This window comes from Bos javanicus, chromosome 5 (genome assembly GCF_032452875.1).
Source record: "Bos javanicus breed banteng chromosome 5, ARS-OSU_banteng_1.0, whole genome shotgun sequence".
Taxonomy (NCBI): Eukaryota; Metazoa; Chordata; class Mammalia; order Artiodactyla; family Bovidae; genus Bos; species Bos javanicus.
Window position 1 is genome coordinate 48,064,641 of NC_083872.1, and position 10,143 is coordinate 48,074,783.

The following is a 10,143-nucleotide window of genomic DNA, read 5'->3' on the forward strand; positions in this document are numbered from 1 at the left end:
TCTTTCAGAATTTTCCACACTTTATTGTGATCCACACAGTCAAAGGCTTTGGCATAGTCAATAAAGCAGAAATAGATGCTTTTCTGGAACTCTCTTGCATTTTCTATGATCCAGTGGATGTTGGCAATTTGATCTCTGGTTCCTCTGCCTTTTCTAAAACCAGCTTGAACATCAGGAAGTTCACGGTTCACGTATTGCTGAAGCCTGGCTTGGAGAATCTTGAGCATTACTTTACTAGCGTGTGAGATGAGTACAATTGTGCGGTAGTTTGAGCATCCTTTGGCATTGCCTTTCTTTGGGATTGGAATGAAGACTGACCTTTTCCAGTCCTGTGGCCACTGCTGAGTTTTCCAAATTTGCTGGCGTATTGAGTGCAGCACTTCACAACATCATCTTTCAGGATTTGGAATAGCTCAACTGGAATTCCATCACCTCCACTAGCTTTGTTCGTAGTGATGCTTTCTAAGGCCCACTTGACTTCACATTCCAGGATGTCTGGCTCTAGGTCAGTGATCACACCATCGTGATTATCTGGGTCGTGAAGATCTTTTTTGTAAAATTCTTCTGTGTATTCTTGCCATCTCTTTTTAATATCTTCTGCTTCTGTTAGGTCCATACCATTTCTGTCCTTTATCGAGCTCATCTTTGCATGAAATGTTCCTTTGATATCTCTGATTTTCTTGAAAAGATCTCTAGTCTTTCCCATCCTGTTGTTTTCCTCTACTTCTTTGCATTGATCGCTGAAGAAGGCTTTCTTATCTCTTCTTGCTATTCTTTGGAACTCTGCATTCAGATGTTTATATCTTTCCTTTTCTCCTTTGCTTTTCGCTTCTCTTCTTTTCACAGCTATTTGTAAGGCCTCCCCAGACAGCCATTTTGCTTTTTTGCATTTCTTTTCTATGGGAATGATCTTGATCCCTGTCTCCTGTACAGTGTCACAAACCTCATTCCATAGTTCATCAGGCACTCCATCTATCAGATCTAGGCCCTTAAATCTATTTCTCACTTCCACTGTATAATCATAAGGGATTTGATTTAGGTCATACCTAAATGGTCTAGTGGTTTTCCCTACTTTCTTCAATTTAAGTCTGAATTTGGCAATAAGGAGTTCATGGTCTGAGCCACAGTCAGCTCCTGGTCTTGTTTTTGCTGACTGTATAGAGCTTCTCCATCTTTGGCTGTAAAGAATATAATCAATCTGATTTTGGTGTTGACCATCTGGTGATGTCCATGTGTAGAGTCTTCTCTTGTGTTGTTGGAAGAGGGTGTTTGTTATGACCAGTGCATTTTCTTGGCAAAACTCTATCAGCCTTTGCCCTGCTTCATTCCGTATTCCAAGGCCAAATTTGCCTGTTACTCCAGGTGTTTCTTGACTTCCTACTTTTGCATTCCAGTTCCCTATAATGAAAAGGACATCTTTTTTGGGGTGTTAGTTCTAAAAGGTCTTGTAGGTCTTCATAGAACCGTTCAACTTCAGCTTCTTCAGTGTTACTGGTGGGGGCATAAACTTGGATTACTGTGATATTGAATGGTTTGCCTTGGAAACGAACAGAGATCATTCTGTCGTTTTTGAGATTGCATCCAAGTACTGCATTTCGCACTCTTTTGTTGACCATGATGGCCACTCCATTTCTTCTGAGGGATTCCTGCCCGCAGTAGTAGATATAATGGTCATCTGAGTTAAATTCACCCATTCCAGTCCATTTGAGTTCGCTGATTCCTACAATGTCGACATTCACTCTTGCCATCTCTTGTTTGACCACTTCCAATTTGCCTTGATTCATGGACCTGACATTCCAGGTTCCTATGCAATATTGCTCTTTACAGCATCGGACCTTGCTTCTATCACCAGTCACATCCACAGCTGGGTATTCTTTTTGCTTTGGCTCCATCCCTTAATTCTTTCTGGAGTTATTTCTCCACTGATCTCCAGTAGCATATTGGGCACCTATTGACCTGAGGAGTTTCTCTTTCAGTATTCTATCATTTTGCCTTTTCATACTGTTCATGGGGTTCTCAAGGCAAGAATACTGAAGTGGTTTGCCATTCCCTTCTCCAGTGGACCACATTCTGTCAAATCTCTCCCCCATGACACGCCCATCTTGGGTTGCCCCACGGGCATGGCTTAGTTTCATTGAGTTAGACAAGGCTGTGGTCCTAGTGTGATTAGATTGACTGTTCTGTTTCTGAAACATTTATTTATCCTTAGAAGAACCTCAAGCGTGAAATAAATCTGAGGTCATGGCAAAATTTTTTCACTTGCAGTAAAATATCTGCTCAGATTGTTTGCAATTTGAGACTGGAAAAGGGCTTAGAAATCCTAACCCAAGTCCTGCACTTTGCAGATGGCACAACAGCTGCTGGGTGTAAGAACCCTGGAGGCTATTTGTTGAAAAAATCCCTGCCCTCCTCCCCAGCCTCATTCAAGATTTCCAAAATTTCCTTGTTAAGTTACAGCATAAGTCTTGTTTATTTTTCCCATTCTAGGAGTTGGCTCCCTTTTCCTCACTGTCCCCTCAGTGAATCCCTTTATGAAGTCTGTTTGAGGTGGCATTTAGTACCACAGACTGTGTCACTTAAATAACAGAAATTTTATTTTCTCACAGCTACACAGGCTACAAGTTCAAGATCGAGGTGTCCAAGAGATTCAGTTTCTGGTAAGAGAGCTCCTCCTGGCTTATAGATAGCCTTTGCTGGCCTCTTGCTTATACACAGAGAGGAAGAGGAAAAGAGAGAGAGATGACATTCTGGTGTCACTTCTTAGAAAGACACTAATCTATCTAATCAGGGCCCACCCTATATGACTGTTAGTATAACTGGGCCATCTTGGGCCTGTTCAGTTCCTCCTGTCCTTCCACTGACCCTACCTAGGGCTGTACTGTGTAGTGAATCTCTTTTCTGCCATCAAGAGTTTTGTAGTTAATAGATATTGTTTAGTGATCATTAGGTCCAGAAGGCCTCTATGCTCTGCTGGTCTCCAAACAATGATGAGGACTGTTGCTGACTTATTTTTTGTGCCCACAAGGCTAGTTACCTGTTTATAAATCTTGATTTATGAGTTCACGTGCTGTTTCCAAGCATCTACCCCCATGCCCTATAAAACTGTCTCAATGGCGTCTCAGCTGTGTGGAGTGCAGCTTTGAATACTTTCAGATTGTTGTCCAACTGATCCCACCCTGTGGGTGAGTTACCCTGTAATAAACATCCATCGACTATATGAAGCTGCCTGACTCACTTTTCAGTCTCAAGATGCCTTCTCAGCTCAGTGGATACTTTTCATCTCCTCCATTCTCCAACACACCTAAGACCTCATTTAAGCTTAATTACTTCCTTAGAAACTCCTTCTCTGAACTCAGCCAAACTGGGGGTTTGGTCTTCAACATATAAATTGGGGTAGGGGGAATGACACAGACTTCAGTTCATAATAAATTCTCTGTACATAAATTCACGTAAGAAATGACATCATGTCATCCAGGTTCCAGAGTACACACCCTAACAACACTTCGTTAATTAGTTATCCACATCACCTAGCCTTTCATAGTGGTCATAGTTCCTTTTCTTATGACTTTATTTTATTGTTCTGAACTTCTGAAAGAAAAATAAAAGCTTGGATTTTAATCTGGTGCCTTGATAATGAAAGCAATAACAAGTCTGTATATGAAAATACCCAGCATATTTGGGTCATATGTAATTTTCCAGATAAAATGGCTTCTGTGCTTATTCTGACAGTTTCATAGCATCAGTCCCTTATCAGAGCATCTTTCTTGAATTTTGGCCTTTTTTCCCCTCTATGATGATGCTTGGTATTTTCTTTGTATATTCCTGATGGTTTCTTCTGTTTTCCTAACTGACACTTCTCTAGCCTGTAATATGCACCCACCGGCTGAATTCTTGGATCTTTTTGTTCCAGGTCTTAGAGATTTCATATAATCTCATTTTCATCTATTATCTCTTTGTGGACAACACTCATATTTATGTCTTCAGTCCTAGTCCACCGTGCAGACTCCTTTCTCACTCCTGTCTCCAGTGTTTATTTCATTTCCGTTTTTTTTTGTTTTTTTTTTGGCTTTCATCTCAAATCAGCGTGTCCCAAACTGATCACTTCCTGAAAAATCAATTTCCTTGTTTCTGGTGAAATAGGCCAACAGAACTCTTAATAATTTAGATTGATTTATTCAGAAAAATTTTCTCAGCATCTACTGTGTCAGACATCGTGCTTTGTGCCTATATTCAAATCTTATGCTTCTATAATGTCACCCATAAGTGTCTGTGTTGTTTTCAGTTTGTCTTTACCAGTTATTTCGTGCTTGTATTTTTTTAGTTTTTTAGTATCTCCTGCCAGGTGAACCCCTACTTATCCAATAAGACCAACTGAAAAGTCACCACTTCTGTGTTGTGAATTGACTTGTGTAACCCCAAAATATGTGTTTAAATCTTAAACCTTGATACCTCTAAATGTGACTGTAATTGGAAATAAAGTCTTTGCAGATGCAGTCAAGACAGGGTCCTACCAGATGAGGGTGGGCCTTAATCCAGTGATTGGTGTCTTATAAAAAGAGGGAGATTTAGACATGGAGATACAGAAAGTAGAGGCCCTAGTGACAATGAAGGCAGAGACTGAAATGATACAGCCACAAGCCAAGAAAATCCAAAGGTTGTTGGTACATACCAGGGACCAATGAAGAGGCACAGAACAGATTTCTCTTTAAGAGCCTCTAGAGCAGTGATCCCCAGTCTTTTTGGTACCAGGGACCAGTTTCATGAAAAACAATTTTTTCCACGGACTAGGGTGGCAGGGGGTGGTGTCAAAATGATTCTCATAAGGAGCTTGCAATCTCACTCACTCACACGCACAGTTCACAGTAGGGTCCGTGATCCTATGAGAATCTGGTGCTGCGAGTGATGGGGAGCAGCTGTAAATACAGATGAAACTTCACTCACTTGCCTGCCCACCATTCACTTCCTGCTGTGTGGCCCCGTTCCTAACAGACCATGAACCAGTACTGGTCCATAGCCCCAGGGGTTGGGGACCCCTGCTCTAGAGGAACTAACCCTGAGCACACCTTGATTGACCTCCAGAACTGTGAGAAAAGAAACTTCTACTGTTTTAAGCCCCAGTTTGTGGTAATTTGTTACAGCAGCCCTAGCAAACTAAGATACTCTGTGAAGCCATTTATAATCTCCCTAAAGTTAATCAGTTCTTTTTTGGTTCCATAACACTCAGCACTTATTTCCATCATCATGTTTTTTTGTTGTTGTTATTTCCCTGTGGGCTTCTTGAGGGTTGGGGTGTAGTGGGGCAGTTCTAGTCATCCTGGGTACTTTACACTTTGCATACTGCTTAATAAATGCCTAATGAATTAAAAAAGTGACCTTGCCTCTTGCCAATAATTACCGCTATCATTTATTGGGCACCAATAGCCTGTATTGGGCACCATGTCAGTAATTTACATCGGTGTTCCAACTACAACATGCTTATCCCAACTGAGTGTCTTACTGTTCAGTCTAATTCTAACACTCACTGCTAGAGTTAGCGTGGACCCCACAAGTTAAGGTCAAAGGCCTTCATTTCTGACACTAATTACCCAGAGTTAATATAGGTCCTTTAAGTTAAGGGCTCAGTCCTGCATGACTTCAGATGCCAGTTGCAAGTCTCAGGTATCCCCAAGCTGCCTGTTCTTCTGCCTATTTTGCTATGTACTTGAGGATTCCCAGAATCCATGCTTTGTCCCAATTTGATAATTCACTAGAATGACTCACAGAAGTCAGGAAAGTACTATCCTTATGATGACCATTTTATTATAAAGGGAGCAAATGAATAGTAAGATGAAGAGGTGAATAGCATGACAAGATCTTCCTTGCTGCCTCCAGGTGTACCATCCTCCCAGCTACCTGGGTCCTTTCATCAACCAGCAAGCTCCCAGAGCCTCACTGCTTCAGAGTTTATATCTAGGGTTTTGTCACATAAGTATGACTGGTTAAATCATCAACCACTTGGTTGAATTCAAGATCTATGAGGGTGTGAAAGTTCCAAGTCTCTAATCACATGCTAGGTCTTTCCGGAATGGCCAGCCCCTTCCTTGTAACTATCTCAAGGCCCATTGTAAGCCACCTTGTGAATTAGCATACATTCAGATATGGAGGAAATGGGGTATCTGTGAATAACAACAGATACTCTGATCAGAAATTCCAAGGTTTCTTGAAACTCTGTGCCAAGAACCGTTAACAAAAACAAAATGCATTTTTTATTATACTACACACACATATACGGGCTGGTAAAGAATCTGCCTGCAGTGCGGGAGACACATGAGATGTTGAGGGTTCAATCCCTGGGTCAGGAAGATCCCCTGGAGGAGGAAAATGGCAACCCACTCCAGTGTTCTTGCCTGGACAATCCCATTGACAGAGGAGCCTGACTGGGTCCAGTCCATGAGGTCACAAAGAATAGGACAGGACTGAGTGACTAAACACTAGCACAATAAGCATTCACACAAAGACTCCTTAAAGTAGGTATCAATGCCATCTGCACCTTACAGATGAGGAATCTGAGACTTAACCTCAAAGCTGTGCTGCCTCTAGCCCAGCTTTCTCCCAATCCAGTTTATTTCCAAATTAATCTCCCTTAAACAGAGATTTCATCACATTACTTCCTTAGTGACTTAAAGCTTCTTAAAGTCTGTTTCAGGGTGGTTGTGTTTATTTTTACCTCGGGCCATTCTTAGTGCTTGCTGTTCCTGCCTCCTGACATTCTCCCCATTCCTCAGTAGTTATCAGATCCTACCTATTTCGCTTCAGTGAGGGAGGGGCAGTAGAGCACCTGCTATCACAGAGCTGAATGCTTTCTCTATGTTGTCTCCAACTTGACATATGTTAATACTCCAGCAACACAGTTTAAGTGTTCTAATTCTTAGCTTAATGGCAGAAAAACTCTGTGCCTGGAGATGTAAGTTTGGGTTGCTTGAAAGTTAGTGAGTGAGTGAGCTAGGATTCAGACTCAAATTTATTTAGCTCTAAAAGCCCATGCTCTTTTTCTGTAATTCCTGAAATTTGTGAACCTCTACTGTTCTGGCCCCTAAACTTGAGTCAAAGATAAAACTCTATAAAAAAAAAAATTGAAGATAGTAGTAGTGTAAGTCCCTACTTCCTTCAATGCCAATTGCCAAAGATTATTTAGAAACCAAAAAAAGAAAAAAATGTTCTCAATCTAGGAATAACGATAGAATTATTACAGGGAATAATCTAGAAGAGATTTTAACTTGGAGTTGATAGAACAAAGAGATGAAAAGGAGGGGAGAAAAATGAATAGAAAGAAGAGCAAAGATGCGAGAAGAGGAGAGATGCAGATAGGTCTTTAAAACCACTGAAATTTCTTTTTTTTTAATTTTATTATTTGTTTACTTTTTAAAATTTATTTAATTGGAGGCTAATTACTTTACAATATTGTAGTGGTTTTTGCCACACATTGACATGAATCAGCCATGGGTGTACATGTGTTCCTCATCCTGAACCCCCCTCCCACCTCCCTCCCCATCGCATCCCTCAGGGTCATCCCAGTGTACCGACCCTCAGCACCCTGTCTCATGCATCGAACTTGGACTGGCGATCTGTTTCACATATGATAATATACATGATTCAATGCTATTCTCTCAAATCATCCTACCCTCGCCTTCTCCCACAGAGTCCAAAAGTCTGTTCTTTACATCTGTGTCTCTTTTGCTGTCTCACATATAGGGTCATTGTTACCATCTTTCTAAATTCCATATATATGCATTAATATACTGTATTGGTGTTTGTCTTTCTGACTTACTTCACTCTATATAATAGGCTCCAGTTTCATCCACCTCATTAGAACTGATTCAAATGCATTCTTTTTAATAGCTGAGTAGTATTCCATTGTGTATATGTACCACAGCTTTCTTATCCATTCGTCTGCCGATGGACATCTAGGTTGCTTCCATGTCCTGGCTGTTATAAACAGTGCTGCAATGAACATTGGGGTACACGTGTCTCTTTCAATTCTGAATAAAACCACTGAAACTTCTTTAGTGACTTTATTACAAAGTACTTCTCTTAAAATTGCAGCTTTAAAGAAATAAAGGATCCTGAGTTATTGGATTTCGTATCTGTAAGTAAATGCTTTATTGTCATAACTATCTTATCTAGTATAATACACAGAGCAGTATACAAACCCTTAGTATAAGCAGCTTGCTATTATCACAAGAAAACAAGTGTAATCAGCCAGAAAGTAGAATATTATCTTATTTAGACTGAGAGGTAGCAAATAACTTTTTTCCACTTTTTAAAATACAATTTAAAATTTTAGTATATTACACAGAGCAGTACACAAACCCTTAGTATAAGCAGCTTGCTATTATCACAAGAAAACATGTGTAATCAGCCAGAAAGTAGAATATTATCAGAATTCCAGAAGTCCTTCTAAGTGCTGAGTCATAGACCTTGTTGTGTATGTTCAGCTTTGGTAAACACTGGCAGTTTTCCAAAGTGGTTTCTCTGTTACAGTGGCACTCGCAAAGCCAGCGACATAATATGCGGGGCCCAGTGCAGAATAAACATGTGGGGCCCCTTGTTTCAAATGCAGGGAGAAGTCCCATTAAAAGTGCTAAAACACAAAGCTTTTTCATTTCTTTTGCAGTTTCTTGACTTGCCATGATTTTTTAACTTGCTATTTAATGCCATTTTAAGTAAAGATATCATTTAAAGTTATTAGCATAAATTTTACATTTGATCATTTTTTTAAAAGAATTTTTATGATGATTATTTATTTATTTTTGGCTGCATGAGGTCTTCGTGGCTGTGAGCAGGCTTTTTCCGTTTTGGTGAGCAGGGGCTACTCTCTAGTTGCTGTGTGGGAGCTTGGGCTTCTCGTTGCAGTGGCTTCTCTTGTTGCCAAACAAGGGATATAGGGTATGGGCTTCAGCTGTTGTGGCACACAGGGGCTTACTTGCCTCTTGAACCTGTGTCTCCTACATTGGCAGGCAGGTTCTTAACCACTGGACCACCAGGGAAGTCCCTACCACTAATCTTTATATTGTGCAATGCCAGTTTTAAATGCAAACTGATGTAAGAAATGACCTAAATTACATAATTTGTATTTCATAGCTTGAACATGCAGATGACACCATCCTTATGGCAGAAAGTGAAGAAGAACTAAAGAGCCTCTTGATGAAAGTTAAAGAGGAGAATGAAAAAGTTGGCTTAAAGCTCAACATTCAGAAAACTAAGATCGTGGCATCTGGTCCCATCACTTCATGGCAAATAGATGGGGAACCAGTGGAAACAATAGCTGACTTTGTCTTTCTGGGCTCCAAAATCACTGCAGATGGTGATTGCAGCCATGAAATTAAAAGACGCTTACTCCTTGGAAGGAAAGTTATGACCAACCTAGATAGCATATTCAAAAGCAGAGACATTACTTTGCCAGCAAAGGTCCATCTAGTCAAGGCTATGGTTTTTCCAGTAGTCATGTATAGATGTTAGAGTTGGACTATAAAGCAAGCTGAGTACCGAAGAATTGATGCTTTTGAACTGTGGTATTGGAGAAGACTCTTGAGAATCCCTTGGACTGCAAGGAGATCCAACCAGTCCATCCTAAAGGAGATCAGTCCTGGGTGTTCATTGGAAGGACTGATGTTGAAGCTGAAATACTTTGGCCACCTGATGCGAAGAACTGACTCATTTGAAAAGACCCCAATGCTGGGAAAGACTGAGGGCAAGAGGAGAAGGGGTCGACAGAGGATGAGATGGTTGGATGGCATCACTGACTCGATGGACATGGGTTTGGGTAGACTCCGGGAGTTGGTGATGGACAGGGAGGCCTGGCGTGTTCATGGGGTCACAAAGAGTTGGACACGACTGAGCGACTGAACTGAACTGAACATGCTTATGTATTTCACTCTCTACCTTCTGCTTATGGATAAGGATGGACTGAAAGGAAAAAAAATTATGGTTGTGAGGATAAGCATCTTTATACGTTTATTAGTCATTGTGTGTGTGTGTGTGTGTGTGTGTCTATTTTTCTATTGACTGCCTGTCTCTCTTTTATTTCTTGATTTGTAACAATTGTTTTTATATTCTGGAAAGGAGCATTATGTACATTCCATGGGTAGTAAATATCTTCTCCCA

General features: G+C 40.6%; 1 long non-coding RNA gene across 1 annotated transcript; it reads left to right on the forward strand.

Annotated features, from left to right (window-relative positions):
• The first annotated feature begins 781 nt into the window (after positions 1-781).
• Positions 782-10,143, forward strand: LOC133247583 (uncharacterized). The gene is made up of 2 exons (XR_009736437.1): positions 782-2,657; positions 9,121-10,143. It is a non-coding gene; the product is annotated as an uncharacterized LOC133247583 (long non-coding RNA).